The sequence below is a fragment of the Rhineura floridana genome, chromosome 3, assembly GCF_030035675.1.
Source record: "Rhineura floridana isolate rRhiFlo1 chromosome 3, rRhiFlo1.hap2, whole genome shotgun sequence".
Lineage (NCBI taxonomy): Eukaryota > Metazoa > Chordata > Lepidosauria > Squamata > Rhineuridae > Rhineura > Rhineura floridana.
In genome coordinates, this window is record NC_084482.1 from 192789648 (window position 1) to 192813700 (window position 24053).

The window sequence follows — 24053 nt, forward strand, 5'->3', positions numbered from 1 at the left end:
GATGGTCACCAACTTGAAGAGACAATTAAACTAAAAGACAATTAAACAAATTAATGGAGGAGAAAGATCTCAGTGGCTTCTAGCCGTGATGGAGATGTTCTCCCTCTTCTTTTGGAGGCAGTGTGCCTCCTCTGTATACCAAATGCTGGGAATCCCAAGTGGGAAAGTGCCATTATGCTCGGTTCCTCCTTGTGGGCTTCCTATAGGTATCTGGTTGACTGCTGTGAGAACAAGGTGCTGGACTAGGGCCACGTTCATACTATACATTTATTCCACTTTAAACAGTCATGGCTTCCCCCTGGGAAGGGTAGTTTATGAAGGGTGCCAAGAGTTGTTTGGAGATCCCCATTCTCCTCATAGAGCTACAGTTGCTCGTGTGGTTATAACTATCAATCCCTCTTCCCAGGGAACTCTTTGAGCTGTAACTCTGTGAGGAGAATAGGGGGGTCTCCTAACATCTGTCAGCACCCTTCACAAACTACACTTACCAGAATTCTTTGTGGGAAGTCACAAGCAGGGCATGACTGTTGAAAGTGGAATAAATGTGTGAATGTGGCCTAAGAGGTACCCTGTAGGTTAGGAAGCAAGTGGGCAGCTGACTATATGGAAGGCTGGGAACTAGATTTTCTCTAATAATTTGAGGGTAAAGTTGCTTGCCTCCGTAGCAATCTTGATGCCCCATCTACATCTACTGTAGTCCCCAATAAGGTGTCCAGTGCAACATCTGCTGCAATTTCTTGGGAACGGTTTCAGTTGATGCGGCCTGATGACGTGGACAAGGTGCTTGTGATGATTCAGCCAGCAACGTGTCTTCTCGACCCTTGCCCTTCTTGGCTTATTACAGCTTGCCAAGGTGGTCTGACCGAGTGGATCCAGGGTGTGGTCAATGCATCATTACGGGAGGGAGTGGTTCCAGCTGCCTTGAAAGAGGCGGTGATTCGACCACTCCTGAAAAAACCCACCCTGGACCCATTGGTTTGTGACAACTACCGACCGGTTGCAAATACCCCCTTTTTCGGAAAGGTGATTGAGAGGGTTGTGGCACCGCAACTGCAAGTACTCTTGGATGAAACAGATTATCTTGACCCATCCCAGTCTGGGTTCAGGCCTGGTTATGGGACTGAATCGGCCTTGGTCGCCCTGATGGATGACCTTTATCAGGAGAAGGACAGGGGGAGTGCGACCCTGTTATTCTTACTTGATCTCTCAGTGGCTTTTGATACCATTGACCCTGGTATCCTTCTGGGCCGACTTTGTGAGATTGGAGGCACTGTTTTACAGTGGTTCCGATCCTATCTCCAAGGTCGTTCTCAGAGAATAGCATTGGCTGACTGTTTTTCAGCCCCCTGGCAGCTGTTCTATGGGGTGCCACAGGGTACCATCTTGTCCCCCATGCTGTTTAACATCTATATGAAGCCCTTAGGAGCAGTCATAAGGAGCTTTGGTGTGAGGTGTCAGCAGTATGCTGATGATACCCAGCTCTATTTCTCCGTAACATCTGAATCGGGAGAGGCTGTGCAAGCCCTGGACCGCTGCCTGGACTCGGTGGTGGGCTGGATGAGGGCTAATAAACTGAGTCTGAATCCTAGCAAGACAGAGGCACTGTGGGTTGGTGGTTCCCGAGTTCGGATAATTGGTTAGTTGCCTGTTTTGGATGGGGTCATACTCCCTCTGAAAGAGCAGGTCCGTAGCCTGGGGGTGCTCCTGGATCCATCTTTGTCTCTAGAGGCCCAGGTGACCTCAGTGGCTAGGAGTGCATTTTACCAGATTCGGCTGGTGAGACAGCTGCGGCCGTTTCTGGACCAGGATAGCCTGACCACTGTTTTCCATGCACTGGTAACCTCCGGTTGGATTACTGTAATGCGCTCTATGTGGGGCTGCCCTTGAGTTTGGTCCGGAAGCTGCAGGTGGTGCAAAATGCGGCGGCGAAACTGCTCACTGGGCAGGGTATCGCCAGCATGTCACCCCGCTGCTGAAAGAATTGCACTGGCTGCCCATTTGTTACAGGGCCAAGTTCAAGGTTCTAGTTTTGGTGTACAAAGCCCTATACAGCTCAGGACCAGGTTATCTGAAAGGCACCATCTCTGCTATCTTTTCGGCTCCTTTTGAAGACTTTTCTTTTTCAAAAAGCCTTTTAAGTTGAGATATCCCAGTCTGTCTCTGTGTCAGATTTGTTTAATATGTTTTTAATAATGTTTTTAACCTTTAAAAAAAGTTTTTAGAATGTTTTTAAAGCTGTTTTGTGTTAATGTATTTTAAGATTTGTTCTTATGATATTTTAAAGTGTTTTTAGTGCCTTGTTTGCCACCCTGGGCTCCTGCTGGGAGGAAGGGCGGGATAGAAATTAATTAATTAAATAAATAATAAACAATAGCACTGGATGTCTTTTTGTCCTCTTTTTGGCGAAGCAATACCAATAAGTAAGCTGAATGATATACATATTCAGCACCAGGAAATCATCATAATGTTATTTATTTATTTTGTTTATGAATTGCTTTCCACGAGGCATTCCAAAGCTATTTACAATATAATAAAAACATATGCAAAACAGTTAAAACAGTTGCATATATAAAAACAATTAAAAATTACATATATATATATAAAAGTTAAACATTATATATATATAAAAACAGTTAAACAACAACAGCCATAGATAAAATCAGTCCAACCGATACAGTAGTCAAATGAGAGTATAAAAGTGTCCATGTGGAAGAAGGCTTGTTGAAAGCGGAATGTCTTTAGCAGGAACCAAAGCTGGTCTGATATACAATGGGAAAGAATTCCAAAGGGCCACACTGAAGGCTCAGTGCAGGTGAAACTGGCAAGGCTGGCCCCCTTCTTATGAATGCATAGGTTTGAGGATTCTTGCTTTCTCTCCTTACACATATCTATTCAGAGTCCTTATATGTTAGATGTTAGCTCAGCTAAGCTCACAGGTTTCCAACAGCAGTTGTCTGAGTAAGCAGATTTAAGCAGTTGGAGACCCCAACCAAGGAGTCTTGGGTCTTGGGAGGTATCAGGAAATTAAATGGGGAGTCAGACAGTAGAATATTCTTATAAAATCCTATTTGTTCGTGTCTTGCACACTACAGCTACAAAATGTACTCTAGGTGGCTCTAGCCATGATATCAGAAACAGAAAAGAATATAAAATCAGCATGAAGTTGGTTGCTGCATATATTCCCTTAACATCAAAGTACTACACCTTGAAGGTACAAAATCTCTTAGGTTACAATATATGAATGGACAAAGTCCAGACTCAAAATCTTGCTACAGAGCCAGAGTTACAAAGTTTAATTTTATATAATAATATTATCTGTCACCATTATTTATTTATTTTATTAATGTATATCCCGCCCTTCCTCCTAGTTGGAGCCCAGGGCGGCAAACAAAAACACTAAAAACACTCTAAAATACCATAAAAACAGGCTTTAAAATATATTAAAACAAAACATCTCTAAAAACCCACTAAAACAAATGTCTTCAAAAACGTCACCATCAGATGACATGGATGGAATACACAACACCTGCAGCTCTTTAACCAGTCCCCAGAGAGACTGGTATAGTACCTCAAGTGGCATGGCTTTTTATATGTTTTGTTATCAGAAGCTGTGCATTCCAGTGTTTCTCCATCTAGTTTCTTAATCCAGTGTCTCAACCTGGTTGCTCAGTCTGATGTTCTCAGATACCTGAAAGGGATCGTGAAAGCCACAACAGTCCATTGCCTTTTAATGAATTCTGTCCACTCAGACAGACATACTGGTATCCTTCCCAGAAATGTTCTCTCTATGTACTCAGTCAACTGAATCTAAGAAAAGATTCACTGCAACTTCCACGGGAGGGGGGGAGGCTGCTCTTTCCTCTATGAAACAAAAGAATATAATAAAAATATTGCTCTTAAGTGAGCAATAACAGCAATCTGAAGCATATAAAAGCCATTATAGGGCCTGGCCCATAACTGGCATCATGAAGAACTGATAGGATGGTATTTGCATGATGCCCTCCCCTACAGAACACAGCGATTGTCTGGGTATGTAGGGGGCGAGATGAACTTTTAGTCTTCTTGGTCCCAAGCTGTATAGGGCTTTGAACAGCAATACCAGCACCTAGTCCAGTAGCTAATTGGCAGCCAGCATTATGAATCTGATACAACCTTAGCTATAACAGGATGTATCAATAATATATTTTATTACATGTGAAATATATTCATAGAATGACCTGGAAGAATTATAAGAATGTAAGAATTTCTTTGACAGATTGCCACTGCCCCCCATGCTCTGAAAGCATTATTCTCATTATTATTATTTAACTTAGGACTTACCCTCCAGATTTAAACAAAGCAGAGCACAAGCAGCAAAGATCAGGGGTCAGACCATTTTGACTGTGTCTCTTTTGATAAAAACTTCATTCAAGGGGGAAAACATGTACAGTAGGGCCCCGCTTATACAGTGGGTTAGGGACCAGGCCCCTGCTGTAAAGTGGAAATCGCAGTAAAGCGGAACCCACTGGCTATAATGGACCGTGTCACGTGAAAATGTCGCAAAATGCCATAAAATCACAAAATCGGCTTTGAAATGGGGAATTTCCCCGAATTGAAAGCCGCCACATCAGCGGAATGCCGCAAAACGGAACGCCGGTAAGCAGGGCCCTACTGTACTATATTGGCAGAGTCATCATGGCAGGGGACAGACCTTTGTAAAAGCACAACCTGTAGGTGGTGGGTGAAGTGAGTGGCTAATCAGTCCCAAGAATGGGAAGTAGATGTACCTGAATAATCAGATGCCTCGCCCGTATCTTATTTGTGTGGCAATGCCTCAGCATCCCCAATAATATCAATCAGCAGCAACCAAACCAAAAGTTATGTTCAGAATAATATGATGCAAACTTTTGTGTATCTTGAGGATGTTTGCAAAAGGTACTGTAATGGGAATACTATATACGTCTTACTCATTTTATAAGGTGTTGAAAGTGACTACAGTAGGGCCCTGCTTATACGGTGGGTTAGGGACCAGGCCCCCACTGTAAAGCAGAAATCGCTGTAAAGCAGAACCCATTGACTATAATGGGCCGCGTCACATGAAAATGACTCGAAAATGTCGCAAAATGCCGCAAAATCGGCTTTAAAACGGGGAATTTCCCCGAATTGAAAGCCGCCGCAAAACAGAACACCGGTAAGCGGGGCACTACTGTATTATGTTTTGTAAACGGTGAAATGAAGACCCTCTCTTTAGTCTTTTGTCTATTGATGAAGTTGCTTACTCTGCAAGGGATGATGGGAAGGGTGGGGGCACAAAAACAGTGTGCAGTTTTGCAGGAGAATGACCAAGTGTGATCTAGGAGTTGGCTGAAGATGAAGCACAATAGGTTTCAGAGACTCTCTTTGGGACTACAGTATAGTTGATTTGAATTATATTTATTTGGAGTATACATACAAATCTATGAGGTTTTCCCAAAGATAATTCATTAGTCTGGTCCTGATGAAATGCTGTTATACACACAGATGGACAACTTGATGAATTTTGTTTTCTCATTTTCTCCATTCTTAAGTTCAGTTCTCCCCATTTCCACATCAGTTTGCAATTTTATTTTTATTTGAAGTCTGCATGCATTTTCATGTGCGTTTCACCTTATATGCTCATTTTTGCAAGTCATTTCCCTAATAAAAGATTTTAATGTCATTTTTCACCAAATCAAGCATTTTTGAACACATTTCCTGATAATATATGTTCTTTTCATGCTCATGTTTTTGGCTGGAGAACTTCATGTCGACATTTGGAGAAGTGTGCATTTCCAAGGATAGCTGTGTTTTGGTTTGTGTCTTGGTTTGGGAAGTAAGTGTCATGCCAGTTTGATCCCCTTAATTATTTTCCTGGGTCACTGGTAGCAAATAGTTAAATCTTTTGATATTTCCCATCCCGGTGACCTGGTGATTTTACAGCCCAGCTGTATCAGCTTGCAGCAATTTGGCACCTCTTTATCAGCAAGAGGGGCCTGGTTCCGTCAAGGCCGTAAAAACTCCTTCGGCTTGTTATGGGAAACCAGGAGGAACGGTGCCTGGTGCTGTGGGAACATCATTTCATCATTCCTGTGATGAAACTGCTAATTAGTTGATTGTCTCCGGCTGAGGCAGGAATTTTCTCCATAAGAGGAGGCCTCGGACTTTGGGCTATGTTCCACTTGTGGGCACCACCTTGCTTATGGTGATGCTCTGCAGTGGCTCCATTATACCTCCTGACTGGCAATCCCTGAGGGGAAGGACGCTAACGACTGAGAGAGAGCTGAAGCTTTGTGAGTATAGCTGAGGCAGTTAGTTTTATTATTTTCATTTTGTGCCAAGAACCTTGTGTAGATTGTTTGTTATATACCTTGCCCCTTTGGGTGTTGGTCTTAGGATTTGATTTGCTGCTCAAAACTATTTGTATGTACCTTTTTATCTTTTGTACCCTTTATCCCTTTTCTTATTTTTTTCTTTTAATAAACTTTACTTATTTTAAAGCAACGTGTGTTTATTCCAGAGAAGGGGTTCAGTTCCTAAATTCAGTCCTGGCTACTTGACCAAACTACCGTGTACTAGAGGAACGTTTTCACTTAAGACTTCTGAAGGGGCCAGGAGGGTATCAAGCCTCTGGTCCTGAGAGGCTTAGGTGTTCAGTGGGCTCTGGGGGTCCCTTCACCCCAGAGTAGTTAACCAATAGAAGGGTGGTGGCAGTACTACCGTGCAGGGTTGGTGTAAGCATACACAACCCTAGCAGACCAGGTTTGCTAGGATCAATTGCCCAAGGCTGGGGATTGATTCCTGGGACAGTAAAAGTAGGAGGAGTGGAACTCCCTGCTTTCACTACATGTTGGCAGCGTTTGGGGTCGAAAAAGGACTGAACCTATCTCTGGTTAAACATATTTGTGAAAAAGGTACAATTGGATGAATTAAAATTGTTAAGGTTCTGGCACAAAGGTTTGTTGTTTTGGAAAGTCAGGATGGATACAAGATCTAAACAAAAGAAGGCATTAGATCAGGTTTCTGCTGAGAGTAGTGATGAGGAACAAACAGATATGTTACCTCAAGGCAATTTTGAAGCAGCAGGAGGCAGCGCAGAGGGGCTGCCAGTTCAAAGCTTTACTCCGGAGGGAGAACAAGCACCGTCACCTGTACGGGGTCGACGGAGTATGGATAGTCAAGCCAGCCAGAGTGGGGGTGTGCCACCCATGGATATGTGGGCAGAAATGCACAACTTCTTCTCGAAACAGATGGCTCTTATGACTACCCTTGTACAACAACAACAAGCTTTTGCCCCACCAAGCCAAGGACTGAGGTCTGGCAGAGTGTGTTTGGGAGGAGCAGATCCAGCAGATTTTCCATTTTATCAAGCGGGAGAGGATATTTCTGAGTTTTTTTTAATCTTTGAGCAGGCGTGTGTGGACCAGTCATTAGATAAAAAATACTGGATGAAAATTCTACGCACTCAAGGAAAAGGAGAGTTAAGAAGTCTAATGTGTAAACTCCCGAGAGAGCTAGCTGATGATTATGAAAATTTTGTAAAATTGGCAACAGCACAGTTTGCGCTATCCACTAGGGCGTGTTACCAAAAGTTTGAGACTTTGACAAAAAAATCAAAAGAGACATTTTCAGCATTAAGCGCCCGTACTGCTCAAGCCATGGACTTGTGGATTGCAGCTGCAAAAGCTAATACTTTTGAGCAGTTAAGGACAGTGTATACTCTGGAGAAATTTTATAAAATGCTGCCAAAGGAGCTTGCTGCGGCTGTGCGAGGCAAAAAGCCAAAAAGCTTGCAGGAAGCAGGTCATTATGCTGATGAACTGGATTCCTTTCAGGACAAAGAGGAATTGCCCAAGGTATATGTTAAAAAACCGGGCAATTACAAAGGAAATCAACAAGCGGGAGGAGGAAGTGAATGGAAGAAAAAGACGTGGCCACCTGTAGCTAAGCCCGAGGACAGAGGGGAGAGCTCTGTTCCTGCTGCTGTTCCTGTGCATCCGCCAGTTTACCAACAAAGTAAAGCAGTTTTGGAGAATTTATGCTTTTTATGTAAGCAACCGGGGCACAGAAAGGACCAGTGTTCCCAATTGATTAAAAAGCAGAATATGGGCGTCAACAAAGGAACTAAAGTAGCTGTGGTGCAGAGAGCCTGTGATTATGAAGAACCGGGAGGGCGGTCATCTCCAGAGATTTCCCGTTGGTCATCTTCTAGTTCCAATTCGGAAAATGACTGGGAATTCTCAGCTCCTAGTGCTGAGAACAGCCCCGTTCCCCAAAGGAAAGGAGGCGAAAAGACTCCTGCGGTGAGTGTTATTCAACCGGGAGAAAAGAAGGGGGGTGGAAAGAGGAAGCCAACCCAGAAACTACTCCAGGATGGGAAGGGAGAGAATGGACGACTCCCTGCAGACAACGCTAACTATTCCTGTTTGCCTGGCCAAGTTGCTTGGTCCAACAAAATGTTTAAAGAGACTATTTTTGTGAATTATGTTAAGTTAATGGCATTTCGTGATACGGGAAGTGAGGCTTCTAGTCTATCTCGCCATTTAATTCCGCCTGAGTTAATTTTACCGGGGGTTAAAGCATCAGTACATGTTTATGGGATGTCTAATAAACTTTGTGATGTGGCTGATGTCTGGATTTCATATAAGAACTGGTCGGGAAAACATAGAGTATTAATTCATGATTACTCTGACCAATTTTTTGATTTCCTGTTGGGAAATGATATTGCCTATGCACATTATCTACATAATCAGAAGACTGGGGATGTGAATGTGAATGTTTTAACTCGAAGTGCAGTTAAGAAATTAGAGCAAGAACCTGATATCGAAATTTTGCCACTAGATGGTGCTGTGACACAAGAAGTTGGTGATTTAAACCAGCCGCTGCCAAACGGAGCTGGGAATAGGGCTGATATTGAATCTCCTGAGGAAGAGTTGAAATTAGATTCTGTTCGTTCTAAGGCGTTTAGGGAAGCTCTCCTACAAGATGAAAGCTTGCAAAAATGTAGGGAAGCTGCAGAAAATGCTCCCTTGAAACTGTCTAAATCTGTGACAGTAAGATTCTATTGGAAAAATGGGTTGTTATACAGAGAGCATGTGCCGCAGGGTGCATCTGTGGATTGGAAACCTGTTAAACAACTGGTAGTTCCATCAGCGCATAGGCTGGAAGTGTTGCAATTGGCTCATGATGCTATTAGTGGTGGCCATTTAGGAATAAAAAGAACTTTAGCACGAGTAACTCGTTGCTTTTATTGGCCCCAGATTGCAAAAGGGGTGCAAGATTTTTGTAAAAGCTGTTTAACCTGTCAGTTAGTAGGACATGCTCGGGATCACCCCAAAATGCCTATGCAAGTTTCTGAGATCATAGCAGAACCATTTGCCAGAGTCGCAGTGGATATTCTTGGTCCACTGAATGTGACTCCCAGTGGGAAGAAATTTATTTTGACATATAGATTATGCAACACGATTTGCTGAAGCAGTAGCTTTAAGTAGCATTACTGCCACGGCTATTTCAAAGGCTCTATTAGAGATTTTTTCTCGGTGGGGATGCCCGAAGGTTATTTTGTCAGATCAAGGCCCAGGTTTTGTAGCCAAACTAACTAAAAAGTTATGGGAGATTGCTGGGATAGAACATGTGACGTCTGTGCTTGGACAGCATGAATCCAATGGACTTTGTGAACGTCTGAATTTGACCTTGGGGAAAATGCTAAAGGCTTATGCTTTAAAACATTCAGGTAACTGGGATGTGGCATTGCCGTTTCTTATGTTTGCCTATAGAGATACTCCCCAAGCCAGTTTAAAATCCTCTTCAAATCAGTTGGTATTTGGGAGAGACATTGCAGGTCCCCTGTCTTTATTAAAGGCAGATTGGGAGGGGAAGATGGAATTTTCTTCTGTACCAGTAACCACGTATTTGCAAAACTTGCGTGAGACCCTAAAGAATGCATTAGAGACTGCTCATGAGAATTTAGTAGAAGCCCAGCAACAGCAAAAGGCTTATTATGATTCTCATACTAAGGCACGTCGTTTTGCAGTTGGCTCTGAGGTCCTGGTGTTAAAACCTCAACCAGGGTCTAAATTGTCAGTGGCCTGGACTGGGCCTATGCTTGTTAAGGCACAACTAAGTGATACCAATTACTTATTGGCCTATCCTGATTCAAAAAAGAAACCACGGGTTTACCATATTAACACCCTTAAGCAATTTTGGTCTAGGGCAAAGCTGGTCTTGGCCTGCACTAGGGTGAAAGAGCAGGAAGAAGGGTTTGTGGACCTAGTGGCAGAAAGTCAACAAGAAGGGGGCATTGATGAGGCTTTTCTGCCTGATAACTTGGCATATGAACAGCGTATACAATTACGCCAAGTTTTGGTAGATTTTCAATCATTGTTTTCTAGTAAGCCAGGAAAAACACATTTGGCAAAACATTCCATTCTGACAGGTGATCATCCACCAATGCAGTCCTCCCCTTATAGGGTAACTGGACCACATGCCAAAGTGGTGGAAAAAGAAATACAGGCAATGTTAGACTTAGGGGTTATTGAACCTTCTGTTAGCCCCTGGTCTTCCCCCATTGTGCTGGTAGCCAAGAAGGATGTTAATGAAATTCGTTTTTGTGTGGATTACAGGAAATTAAATTCAATCACCCAAGTGGATCCATACCCCTTACCCAGGATGGACCATCTGATTGAAAGGTTGGGGGCTGCTAAGTTCATCACCACCTTGGACCTAACTAAGGGTTACTGGCAAGTACCCTTAGATGAAGATGCTGTCTTGAAATCTGCCTTTGTCACCCATATGGGCTTGTATCAATTTAAAATGATGAGTTTTGGACTTAGGAATGCTCCTAGTACGTTCATGAGATTAATAAATTCTGTCCTAAATGGTTTAGGAGATTACGCCTGCGCCTATCTTGATGATATCGCGGTGTATAGTGGGGACTGGGAATCCCATGTGAGACATTTAAGAACTGTATTTCAAAGGCTGCAGGATGCAGGACTTACTATTAAAGCCCAGAAGTGCCAATTCGGGTTGGGAGAGGTTTCCTATTTAGGCCATAGGGTGGGTAGTGGCTGTTTGAAACCTTTGGATGCCAAAATTGAAGCAATCTCTAATTGGCCAATACCCCAGACCAAGAAACAAGTCCAGTCATTCTTGGGCTTGCTGGTTACTATCGGCGTTTCACTCCTCACTTTAGTAGCCTTGCCACTCCTTTGACTAATTTGTGTAAGAAATGCAAACCAGCACGAGTGGTGTGGTCGTCGGATTGCCAACGGGCCTTTGAGGCTTTAAAGACCGCATTAATAAATTATCCTGTTTTAAAAGCCCCAGATTTTGCTGAAGCTTTTGTGGTACAGACTGATGCTAGTAATTTTGGTCTGGGTGCTGTACTCTTGCAGAAGGATATGGATGGAGAACTCCACCCTGTAGCCTATCTGAGTAAAAAACTAATAGAGCGAGAGCGCCATCTAGAGACCATTGAGAAGGAGTGTCTTGCCATAGTTTGGGCCCTGGAGAAATTAAGGCCGTATCTTTGGGGACGTCACTTCCATTTGCAAACGGATCACTCTCCTCTGTGCTGGTTGTCCAGAATGAAGAATTCGAACCAAAAACTATTGAGGTGGGCTTTGTTATTACAAGATTTTGATTATTCCATAAATCATGTAGCTGGGAAAAATAATAAAGCAGCTGATGCTCTATCTCGTATGTACCATTCAGATGACTGATGATGATCCTGTTGACTTGTAACTGATCTTGCTATGTTATGCCTGAAAGTTTTATAATAAGTGTGTAATTTAGTTTTATATTTCTATTGTGATAGTTTTTTTCCTTTGATGTCTTCTAGAGCGATGATATCAAAGGTGTTCAACCTTTGATGTCATCTTCCTCGAAAAGGGGCGTGTCATGCCAGTTTGATCCCCTTAATTATTTTCCTGGGTCACTGGTAGCAAATAGTTAAATCTTTTGATATTTCCCATCCCGGTGACCTGGTGATTTTACAGCCCAGCTGTATCAGCTTGCAGCAATTTGGCACCTCTTTATCAGCAAGAGGGGCCTGGTTCCGTCAAGGCCGTAAAAACTCCTTCGGCTTGTTATGGGAAACCAGGAGGAACGGTGCCTGGTGCTGTGGGAACATCATTTCATCATTCCTGTGATGAAACTGCTAATTAGTTGATTGTCTCCGGCTGAGGCAGGAATTTTCTCCATAAGAGGAGGCCTCGGACTTTGGGCTGTGTTCCACTTGTGGGCACCACCTTGCTTATGGTGATGCTCTGCAGTGGCTCCATTATACCTCCTGACTGGCAATCCCTGAGGGGAAGGACGCTAACGACTGAGAGAGAGCTGAAGCTTTGTGAGTATAGCTGAGGCAGTTAGTTTTATTATTTTCATTTTGTGCCAAGAACCTTGTGTAGATTGTTTGTTATATACCTTGCCCCTTTGGGTGTTGGTCTTAGGATTTGATTTGCTGCTCAAAACTATTTGTATGTACCTTTTTATCTTTTGTACCCTTTATCCCTTTTCTTATTTTTTTCTTTTAATAAACTTTACTTATTTTAAAGCAACGTGTGTTTATTCCAGAGAAGGGGTTCAGTTCCTAAATTCAGTCCTGGCTACTTGACCAAACTACCGTGTACTAGAGGAACGTTTTCACTTAAGACTTCTGAAGGGGCCAGGAGGGTATCAAGCCTCTGGTCCTGAGAGGCTTAGGTGTTCAGTGGGCTCTGGGAGTCCCTTCACCCCAGAGTAGTTAACCAATAGAAGGGTGGTGGCAGTACTACCGTGCAGGGTTGGTGTAAGCATACACAACCCTAGCAGACCAGGTTTGCTAGGATCAATTGCCCAAGGCTGGGGATTGATTCCTGGGACAGTAAAAGTAGGAGGAGTGGAACTCCCTGCTTTCACTACAGTAAGAATCTGGTGTGTTTGTATGAAAATGAAGACCCAACAACTTTCTCTCCCATTCCAAGTCATACAGGAGATAAACTTAAATGAAGGAAAGGGGCTGTGCGTCTGTGGATATGCATGCAACAAATCCATCAGCTGGATAGAACAGCCATTAAAAAAAACAAACCCAAGCATGATCCACAGGCACTTTTCTTGCTGCGTTGGAGATTGATCACCACAAATTCTCAGGGTAATCCAGAGTATCGTTCCAGAAATGCTTGTTGCACATCTCAGGTTCTGTGCAGCACTCAAATCTGATGGAATAGTCACCTATATTTTCCTCTGTGCTACAGATTTTGAGGCCGGGCCTAGTGCAACCATGGACACGATACAGCTCTTGTTCATCTGCAAGAGACAAGAAAACATCAAGCTAGCAAGCAATGAGCTACCCTTGTGCATATGGATGGCCTTTACTGGGGTTCTAAAATATGGAGGCTATCTGGACTGATGCTGCTGGTTGCCCACACATACACTCCCCTTTGTGCTTTACATTTTTATTTGCTGCAAAGAGCTAGCCGAGGCTACAGGCATCCACCATCTTCATTTTCTGTGTCTCCGGGTACCACTATGCCAGGGCCTAGAGATGGTTGTAGCCTGGGTGCTGCAGCCTCGCACTGAACTTTGCATTGTACCTTCTATGTCATCACAAATGTCAAGAAAATAAAAAAGGGACCCTTCTCTGCCACCATCTGGTAACCTTACTAGGGAGATGGGGGGGGGAGAGAGCAGGGACACATATGAAACATAAGTGGGAGTGAACCATATGGTGGTGGAGTGCATGGAACTTAAGGTGGAGGAAGCAGGACTTGGAGGCTCCCTTACTCGGGACACATTCAAACCTTGTGCCAGAGCCAGCCCTGCTATTAGGCAGAGTGAGGCAGCCGCCTCAGGCATCTGATTTTGGGTGCAGGAAAGGGCAGAGGATTGTAAGTTGCTGCCTTATAACTGAGTGACCAATTGTCCATCTAGCTCAGGATTGTCTACACTTAAAGGCTGGCAGCAGCTTTCAGACAGGGGAGACTTTCCCAGCCCTGCCTGAAGACACCAGGGATTGAAGTTGGGACCTTCTGAATGCAAGGTTTGTTGCTCTACCATTGAGCTATGGTCCTCCCCCATGTTATTGGTTACTGAATGCATTTTTGCTGAGTTTTTAATGCCAGGGAGAGAGGTGTTTATGGGATTTTGTATCTCAGGTGCTAAAATAACTTGACTAGGCTTGGGTATTGCGCACCTTGACTTGGGGTGGGAGCGGGATACCATCTGTTGCTCCACCTCAAGCAGTACAATGGGCTGGCCCTGATGGATGCCTGCTCCTGCCTTTAACCCTCAGGGGCCTCTTCAGTCTTAGGGCTTATCCAAATGGAGTGGGATAATCCATGCTTTCCATATTCAGTTTGTCATCTGATAGTCCTCACTTTTCCTTTTAGTTCGCTCTTTCCCAATTAAAAAAAACCCGCTTTTTTGCACCCGTACACGCAGCGGTAAGACCCCTACATTCTTTTCGCTTTTTCCAAGCTCCGCCTCTAAAACCTCCCCCTATCAACCAATTGGTCAGCAAAAAAATTACATATGCTCCTCTCCCCCTTTGCAACGAAGCACAATATGGCTGTAAAGGAGTTCTCGCCTTGGAAGAAAAGGCTGCTGGTCGGTTTCATGACTGCCTTGTTTGTATTTGGATATTATGCTTAAATGAATGTATGCTTTTCTGCCTTTATTGATATTTAAGGAGATACACACACTGGCAATTGCACTTATTTCTCCAAAAAAGCAAGAAATGTGTCACCCCCCCTCCTTCTCCCTTTCCTTCCCAGGGAGAATGAAATTGACAAATCTTTGGGAGCAGGCTTGAAACCGACCAGAAGCCCTTTTCTAAGTTTGTATTTGGGATATTACACTTAAAGGAATGTATGCTTTTCTGATTTGAAGCAAAAACCCCAGCAAGTACAATGAAATTGACAAAGCTTTCCGGAGGCAGGCTGAAACCGACCACCACCACCCCTTTCTTGCTTGCTGTGCATTGCAGTTCTCACCCAGAGCGGCCGCTCAGTTTGCAGGCTGGCAAAAAATAAAATGCATCTGCGCAGTAGTTGCAGACCCCCCCCAACACCCCACCATTGCGATGATTGGTTCAATTTTCCCGGGCTTATTCTCGCACATGCGCAAAAGTGCAGATACGTGATTGGCTGGAATGAGGAGAAGGAGCAAGGGGAAACGCCCAAGAACCGCCCATCAGCTGTAAAGTCAGTGGTATTGCATCCTAACTCCTGAAGGCACAGCGGATGATTCCCGATTTTAAACAGCAAATCGCATTTTTGCTGGTATTGCAAGGAGCGGATTTAACCTGCAAAAATGCGTAACAGCGCGAGACGTCATTTGGACGACCGAAAAATAATGAACACACATAGCGGGCGTGTCACACATTTTGCAGTCGCCTGGATGAGCCCTTAGTTGCCTCAACAGTTAGTCTACCTTCTGTCCAGCAGGTGGCAACAAAGATCTAATTATCGGAACACAACAGGGGGTCCCGTGTGTGTTTTTGCTAGTGGTGAACTCAGGATTTTGCTCCCTGAGTTGCAGAGCTTTGTCTTCCTTCCAGCCCTGAACTACGGCTGGGTCTGCACCTCAGCAGCCAGATCGAGGAGGGAAAGAGGGGGAAGACGTAAACTGGGTTGTATATTTTTAGACTGCAGATGTATGTGGCAGTGGTGGTGGTGGTGGGGAATCATATTTTAAAAAAACTCATTGTAAGTAGGAATTTAGCACTGCAGGAAACAAAACCTTTATCCCTTATGTGCTTGTTTTCTACCTGCAGGGAGTTTTCATGTAGGAGAACTTTCAGAAGTAGTATCCCTCTATCTCAGGGATAAGGAACCTCTGGCCCCTGATCAGATGTGCCTTTGGAGACTTCCCATTCGGCCACGGGAATCTCTGCTACTTGGCCTCACCGCATCCTCCCAGATTTCTGTTGTAGTTGCAGGAGGGACGAGAGGGAAAACAGCATATTGCAGGTGCTGGGGGCCTGATCCGAACTGGGACTGTGGTGTCTGTGGGTGGGTGGGGGATGTAGATCCTGATCTGCACCTACAATTCGCATTACCAAGAAAAGAAAAAATAATCTATTCATTTTTCAGGAATCTCCCCGCAGCCTGATGTGCTGTGCTCTGCCTTACCCTCTCAGCTTTCCACCTGATCTTGCTGCATGATTAAATCAGGCCTCGGATCTGTGCCTCAACCCAAGAGGAATTTCAGTTGTGTGCAAGGAAAGAAGAAAGAGTGGCAGCAAGAGGCCACAACATCATGACTTACTGTAGGAGAAATGGAGAGTTATACAAGCCTGGCCTCTCTTAAGATTAGCCCCACATGTCTGTCCTCCAGTTAAGCATCCAGATCCAGGGTAGTTCATGAGGCAGCTGTAGCAGTTGACACGTTCTGTAACAGGAAGCAGCATGAATGAGATGTGCTAAGCACAGCCTATCCTTTGGGTGCGATCAAGGCCATTTTACCCATTTAGTGTGGACAAATCTTTTAATTTTGGTTTCCCATTTTTTTACTCTTAAGTTCGGTTGTCCACAGGGCCGGCACCAGAGGGTGGCCAGGTTGGGCCGTGGCTGAGGGCCTTTGCAACAAGAGGGTTGCTGAAGGGCCCCTTTTTCGGGTGGGAGGGTGGTGCTCCCATTCCATGATCCACAGCAGTGTCAGGTCCTGCAACTCAGCCCTGCCATGGATCACGGAGAGGGAGTTCCCAGGCATCCTCCCTAATACAGATAGCGCAGGCTTTAATAAGCCTGCCCATATGCCCCACCTACTTCTCCCATAACCCAAGATGCCTGCCATCACCCAAGATGGTGGGGGGGGCTTCCCTAAGGGGTCATTCACATGACACGAGAGGTAGGTGGGGCATGTGGGTGGGCTTATTAGCCCTCTACCATCTGTATTGGGGCAGTGTTGGGCTACGGTGCTGCAGAGCCCAAGGGCCCAGTCATGCCTGGTGCCAGCCCTGCTTCTCCATATTTCCACATCTGCTTGCAATTTATTTTTTAACAAAATGTCTTCATAAAAATTCATCAGCGTTTGTGTGCTAATTTCTCCTAACAGGGCTGGCGACAAAGGGTGGCCAGGTAGGGCCCTGGCCAAGGGCCCCATGGCACACAGTGGCCCCTGAAGGGCCCCTCCTTAGGGCAGGGGAATAGTGCTCCCCTTGTGCGATCTGTAGCAGGGTCCCTGCCATGGATCATAGGGAGGGAGCTGCCTGCTGGTTGGCTCGCTCGCCGGCTGGCCTGCACCCGCTAACTCACTCACCCTTCTCCCTGCCGCCTGCCCACCTGCTCACCCGCCCTCCCCCCTGCTCACTCGTCTTTACACCTGCCTGCCTGCCTGCCTGCTCACCTGCCCGCTCACCCTCCCCCCACCCACCTGCCCATTTGCTGAATCAACCAATCAAGGTATTGTGTGGTTTCGCATAAGGGAAACCAGCCAACCATTTTACTGCCAGTTAAATCAATGTTTGGAAGCAATAGCAAGGCAGGTACCAGATTAGAAATGGCAGCTTCTGGGATTGGCAATTGGGATTGCCATCTGCATCTCAAAGCCTGGCTTGTTGTGATGATAAATTACAACCAAGTTTACACTTTACATCCAAAAATGGGCTGTTTGAATTTACTAGAACTAGGAATGCCAGAGAATTCCAATAAAAACAGAAATGGGAGCAGAAATGGTCAATGTTTGTCCCTTGTCTGGAGCAGAATTCAACCCAGCAAATACGATCAGTAATTGCCTTAGTTGTTGCTTTCAGTCTGTAAGCAATATGCAATTGATTCCATTCTTTGCATTGAAATGAATGGGGTGGGATAATGTAATGACAACATAACAGGTGATTTTTGGTACTTAATTACCAAAATTATGTAAGTTATACAAGTTCACCACACTGGACAGCAATACAAATAACATTTTTATTTATTTATTTATTGTACTTTTAGACCGCCCTTTAGCAACAAGCTCTCAGGGCGGTGTACAACAGAATAAAACCACATTAAATACAGATGAGTATGGGTACAATACAACTATAAAAACATTTTAAAAACAAGGTTAAGACAAAGATAAAGATAAGTTTTTGGTGGAAGATGAACTGCAGCAGAGCAGAAATAGTGCTGCATGCAACGAATACAGGGCAGAATGGAAAATGATGCCTTTTTACACCCATACTTTGGACTTACCTGCAAGACCCAGATCTAAGCAGAACAGCACACAAGTGGCAAAGAGCAGAGCCTGAACCATATCAGAATCTCTTGCTTCTTACTTGGCGGAAATTTTCATAAAGGCAGAAAACAGACACCTGGCAGAGTCACCCCGGCAGAAGGCAGACTTTTACAAAAGCACACCTTGTGGGCAGTGGATGACATGAGCTGATGAAGTTTGGACAAAGGGTTGAACTCTGCCTGGAAGCAATAACATCACAAGAGAAAAATGATAAGATCAAATGGAGAGAGGAAGTACTAGATGTTTTAAAACTTTGGGTTTGCTGAAGGTGATAATATGAAACTAAAAGAAATAATGGACAAGTTCAAAGAATACTGTGTGTCTAAACAGAATGAAACTTTTTAATTTTATTTTTACATGCATGCAAAAATCGGACCAAACTATGGGTCTATATGTTAAAGAATTAAGAGGGCTGTGCAAAATTTTTGGTTTTGGTGACTTGAAATGAGTCTCTGATAGGGATAGAATCATCTGTTATATCTGAGACAGTAGTGGTACACACCATACATTTAAAGCACATGGCTTCCCGCAAAGAATCCTAGGGAAACTGTAGTTTGTTAAGGGTGCTGGGAATTATAGCTATGTGAGGGGTAAACTACAGTTCCCAAGATTCCTTGGGGGGGAAGCCATGTGCTTTAAATGTATGGCATGTATGCAGCAAATGGCTTCAGAGAGTGGCTGCTACATGAGGGAGATCTTTCCCCAGAAATAGCTCCAGAAAAGAGAAGAAAGATGTAGTGATTCTCCCTGTTTGAATGACTTGCTAAAGTGCAATGTGGGAGGCTGATATTAGCAGGCTCACTGAGGTAGGTATGGCGAGGTGGCTTTAATCTGGACATGCTTTATGGCACTAGATCAAGTTATCATCTAATTATTTGCAAGAATATGGTGTAGCTATAGAACCTACGCAGTGTCCTTTAAACATGTTTCTGAATCTACCAGGCAAGGATCACATGATACACACTGTGGAACTTCCTTCTCCAGGAGTGCTTCCAGTTCCACATTTTCTGTTTCTTTGCCTTTATCCCAACCCTGCTACACCATCCTCAGTGAGTTTGCTGATATCAGCCTGTCTACACCAACAGAGAGAGAGAAAAAATCTGCATTAACTCCCATTGCCCACTTTCTGTTCTTTGCAACCTGCATTCTGGTAAGTCCCGACAATGGAAGTGGGGATGCATAGACCAGGAGAGTTTTTCAAACTGTATTGAACTATTTTCTTTTTGTAGCTCACCACCCTTCACTATGGCTGTGTCAACACCTTACATTTAAAGCACATGGCTTCCCCCAAAGAATCCTGGGAACTGTAGTTTACCCCAGAATAATAATTCCCAGCACCCTTAACAAACTACAGTTCCCAGGATTCTTTGGGGAAAGTCATGTACTGTTACTGTAGTTAGTTATTGTAAACCACCCAGAGAGCTTTGGCTATGGGGTGGTATATAAATACAATAAATAAATAAATGTACGTGAAATGTATGGTGTTGTACAGAGCCATACATAAATCATTACTAACTTTTAGGCAAAACGTAAAAACATTTCTGTTTATCCAGGCATGTGATGGCTGAAAGATACCTGGCAATCTTGAAATAATAATTTCTGTGAGGGCATCCAAGTTGCTCTTTCTACCACAGGAGAAAATATACAGGCATCTAAGCCTAGTGTATATTTCCTCTCACAAAGCGAATAGCAGTTAGGGGGTCTTCTTCCCACACAGGCCCGGCCCCAGCACATGGCCAGGTTGAGCACTAGGCGAGGGCCCTGCAACTGACTGAGGGCCCCTGCCACTAGCTGAGGACCCTTGAGGCTGGGAGGGTGGAGTTCTCGCTCTGCAATCCCTGCCAGCATCAGATCATGGGCTGCAATCAGACAGAGGCATAGACTGCAGAGCAGGAGGAGGAGAGAGGAGAAAGAACAGCCCTGGAGATCTGACCATGAAACTCCAGGCATCTTGTCTTTTTTGTGGGTTTGTGGCTGCGTATACACCATACATTTAAAGCACATTTCCCCCTGCCCCAAAGAATCCTCCTGAGAACTGTAGTGTACTACTTATAGAACTATAATTCCCAGCACCTTTAACAAGCTACAGTTCTCAGGATTCTTTTTTTGGGGAGGGAAGGGAATGTGCTTTAAATGTAGGGTATGGCACACTAAAGTGAGGAAGGAATTACTTCCATTTGCTTTCCAGAATAGTCACTATGGAAGCTTCCACAAGGCTGTTTATGGTGGAATTGGTGTTGCTCATACATGCAAGTTATTTGCAACATCTACCTGATGTCATCTTCATCAAAATGTTATCCTGTATCCCACTCCCGCAATCTGTATGTGCCCTTTCCATGTTTTTTTTACTTACCAGATTTTCCATAGATCAGGTAAAAACAAATGAAATAGTAAATAATACGAGATGGCATTTTGATGAGGATGACATCACGGGGATGTTGTTCAAGACTTGCACGCATGATCAGCACTCAGTCCACAATACTGTAGCTTGTTGAACCCCCTCCTCCTCCTCCTCCCTTTCTGCCTATTTGAGAATGACCCCATCAAACCTAAAGGGTCCTCCTTCTGTGTACACTTCCAGAAGACTGGGAGTTCAAATCTGCGGTAAGGATGGAAGGGTCTGTCAGTTTTGGTCTTCTCTGTTTCTTGTTTTTCCTATCTTAAATTCAGTTCTCCACATTTCTGGAGAAATTTGTAACATCCTCATGAAAATTCTCCAGCATTTTAGTGCAAATTTATCCTAAAACACATTTTTGTATGTAATTTGGACTAATATACACATTTTTGCAAACAATTTCTCCTAAATTGCTGCATTTTTGTATGTTATTCTCACTAATATATTCAGCTTCATGCACATTTCCCATGAATTTTGAAGGATGGCTATGTTTTGGTTTGTGTATTGTTTCGGGAAGTGCAAATTTGATAGATTTGCCTTTAAATGTGAATGGAATTGAATTTCTCCCCAACCCTAATGTGTGGTAGCCGTGGTGAAAACTGAAACATTTTGTTATGCTGTACACAAAACATAAAAATTATTAAATATTTGTCTGCTTTGTGTATTTTATGGATCTGCAAAGCACATTGAGACTTTTTTGTGGAAATCAATGAATAGATGATTTAAAAAAATAATGTGGATATTGTCATTTTGTGAGTGTTGTATTTTTGCAGAAGCTGCCTTGTCTGTTTATTTAATTTGTTGTTATTGATGGGGTGATTTTGTTTGCTGATGCTTTGTTGAAATTATTTTGTAATTCTGTAGGTGAAATGGATTCTTGGGTTGAAGCCCTGAATGATTTGGGCCCCAAATATCTGATAGAGTGCCTCCTTCCTTACAGACCAGGGGGTTGGACTCAATGGCCTTATAGGCCCCTTCCAACTCTCCTATGTTTCTGTGAGACCATCTTGGGTGTTAAGATCAGTAGAGGGGGGCTCTCTTTGTAGGTCTACTGCCCTCAGAAGTTCAGGAGAGGGCATTCTCTGTGACAGCTCCTAGGTTGTGGAATTTCCTCTCCACAGAGGTGCGCCTGGTACCTTCATTGTAGAATTTCTGTCATATGCTGAAAGATGTACTTCTTTACCCTGGTCTTTGGCACCTGAGATATATATTAGCAGGACCCACCTTATTCCTGTGTAACTGTAATTTGTTTTTAAATGTTTTTAATATTGAAATTTAAATTGCTGTATCCCACCTGGAACCTTATGGTGAAGGGCAGGTAAGAAATTGAAACAACAACAATAATAATAATTTGTATTATCTGCAGATGTGATCTTTGTTGTCATATTTCGTCATTTCTGTGGGTTGTAAGACACCTTGAGTTCAGTAATATAGAAAAGTGGTGCACAATGAAATGAAATGCCAGGTATGCACTCATGAAGCCAACCTGGTCTTTGTATGTTGAGCAGGTGTGGATCATTCCCCACTGAGAAGAAAAAGGAGACTCTCGCATGGCCCAGGCTTTCTTCTTTGCTGTTTTGACTCTGCTCTGCCTGGGACTGGTTGGTAAGGTCTAGTTGCAATTACAATCAGTTACTGTGATGACTCTTGTTTTATTGCCTTTTGCAAGGGCTCTTTTTCCAGACTGTCCACCTTTTGTACACCTAGAAAAATTAATATTGAATAAGGTGGTTTACAGTCAATTAAAAACAAAAAAGTGTCTTAACAGAACAATTAAAGTAAGTGGAGTTCTAAATATGGTCACCACAGCTAACAGCTTCCTCTCCCCTGTTGCCACCTATCTAATCTGTGATGGCAAGGACATGCCGAACACAGCATCAGCCAATGAACTCAGTATATCGGTAGATTGATATGGGAGTAGATATTCCATTATGTCCCAGGTCCCCAAGCCACCTAGAGCTTTATAGATAAGCATCATCACCTTGAACTGGACTTGGAACAAACTTTTAGTCAGTGAAGCTCTTTCAAAGCAGGTGAGTTACATTCCCAACAAATTGTCCCACCTACATTCCTACCAGCTGCATTCTGAACCTACCACAGTTTCTGAACCGTCTTCAAAGGCAGCCCCACATACAACACAGTGTAGTAGTCTAATATGGAGGTTACTAGAGCTGGGATAACCGTGCTAGACCAGGGCTAACTATAGAGCCCCACAATTTAGGACTGTAAAGAGGTGGTTTTGAGTGGCAAAATAGATATTCAGCCCCCAAAATATTGTCAAAAGGATGGAATAGATGTCAGATATACAGAAGTTGGCCCTAGAGACGACCTCTCCCAGCTCAGATCTCTTGTGCCCCTGTCAAAAGCAAGCAAGAAAAGAATATCCTTAATGTTGAGATGTTGAACACTGTAAAGTCATTCTTTTGGATGGAGTGGAATGCTTTGCCCCCTGTGTCCCTATGGTGAAGGTGGTGGTGTGTTGTTTGCAGCACCTGGTTGTGGATTGCTGCAGCTGCTAGTTAAGTGCCAACTGGTCAAGGGCCTGAAGTTTTTCAACTCTGGTTGTGCTCCTATTCTGAGGAAGCTGGTTCAGGAAGGACACCAGTGGGTCATCTCACAGTGCTGAGGCCTCAGAAGCTACCTGACAATGCTGCCCCCCCCAACACCAATGCTGCCTATGAATGCTAAAAGGTTTACAAATTCTGTAAAGTGATAAAAGTGAATGAAATTTTTAGCTGGAGTTGCATCATTCCATCCATAAGAAGAGCCTCAGATGAAAGACCCAACTAATCGAGCATCCTCGTCTCATAATGGCCAACCAGATGCCCACAAGAATCCAGCAAGCAGAACCTGAGTGCAATAGCACTTTTCCCACCTGCAACTCCCAGCAATTGGCATTCAGAGGCCCATTAGCTCCAACAGTGAAGGTAGAACATAGCCATAACAGCTAGTAGCCATTGGAAGCCTTATCCTCCATTAATTTGTCTAAGCTGGACTGGAAACAAAGCCCTATGGGGAGAGACTGAAAGAACTGGGCATTTTTAGACTTGAGAAGAGAAGACTGAGGGAAGATATGATAGCACTGTTTTAAGTGCTTGAAAGGTTGTCACACAGAAGAAGGCCAAGTTCTCTTCTTGATCGTCCCAGAGTGCAGGACACGGAATAAGGGGCTCAACTTACAGGAAGCCAGATTTTGACTGAACATCAGGAAAAACTTCCTGACTGTTAGAGCAGTATGACAATGGAACCAATTACCTAGGGAGGTGATGGGCGCTCTGACACTGGAGGCATTCAAGAGGCAGCTGGACAGCCATCTGTTGGGAATGCTTTGATTTGGATTCCTGCATTGAGCAGGGGGTTGGACTTGATGGCCTTATAGGCCCCTTCCAGCTCTGCTATGATTCTAAGCCCCTCTTTAATTTATATACACAAATGAAAACAATACAAAAGCAAATTAAAAAGTGTCAAA